The following is a 921-nucleotide window of genomic DNA, read 5'->3' on the forward strand; positions in this document are numbered from 1 at the left end:
AGACCAGTAATATTTGGGGTCACAAGTTTTTGCCGTGGATATTTTGTGGGTCAGAAGATAAAAAGTTTGGGAACCACTGCCCTAACCCTAGCCTAAACTCAATTCATGCAGTCCTAAACTGCACCCACACCAATCCAAAACCAGTCTTTACAGTCATGGGGACTTGGCTTTTGTCCCCATAAGGAACAGTGGGTCCTCACAACAGGAAAACAGGCAAACATTGTCCACACTGGGTAATAAAAACATGCACAAAAATGAGTTTGTATTTCTGTCCTTATTAGGACTGCTCATTGACATCCATTCATTTCCAACCGTTTCTATAGTCTAACCCCAAAGAAAACCTCAGTCCTAAACCGAACTCCCAACCCAAAAATGAAGTTCCACTTTATTCGGACTGTCTTTGGTCCCCATAAGGTCTACCATTCTTGACAAGGTAGGTGTACTGTGTATACCAGAAATGGTCCTAAAAAACAAGCGCACACACACACACACACGCACACACACAAAGAATATCCATGAGACTTAAAAAAATAAGTATTACCTCTTTATATAACTTCAAGTCTTTTCCTGCATAGAAAGCAAAGTGAGAAACTTTAACTTTGCTCTATTTTTCTAATAATTCATGTAACCTAAACACTACATTAACAAAACCCATTTTCTGCCCTCAGGATGCTTCCTCTCCATTTTATAGGGGTTTGGGGGTATTTTCTAAAATGGAAAGTTTGTGAATTATTTATTTACACAAATTATCTTACCTCGAGGCACCACGCTCTTAATTTGGTCCAGGATTGACCCAGGAAAGAGACGAAAAACTGTAACTTTATGGTAATCAGTCTCACAATAAATGTACCCAAAATGGTTTGATGAGTTCTTGTCTTATCAGAACCAATAATACTTTATCAAGACACAAAAGTGAGATTA

This window comes from Austrofundulus limnaeus, unplaced genomic scaffold, assembly GCF_001266775.1.
Source record: "Austrofundulus limnaeus strain Quisiro unplaced genomic scaffold, Austrofundulus_limnaeus-1.0 Scaffold58, whole genome shotgun sequence".
Classification (NCBI taxonomy): Eukaryota; Metazoa; Chordata; class Actinopteri; order Cyprinodontiformes; family Rivulidae; genus Austrofundulus; species Austrofundulus limnaeus.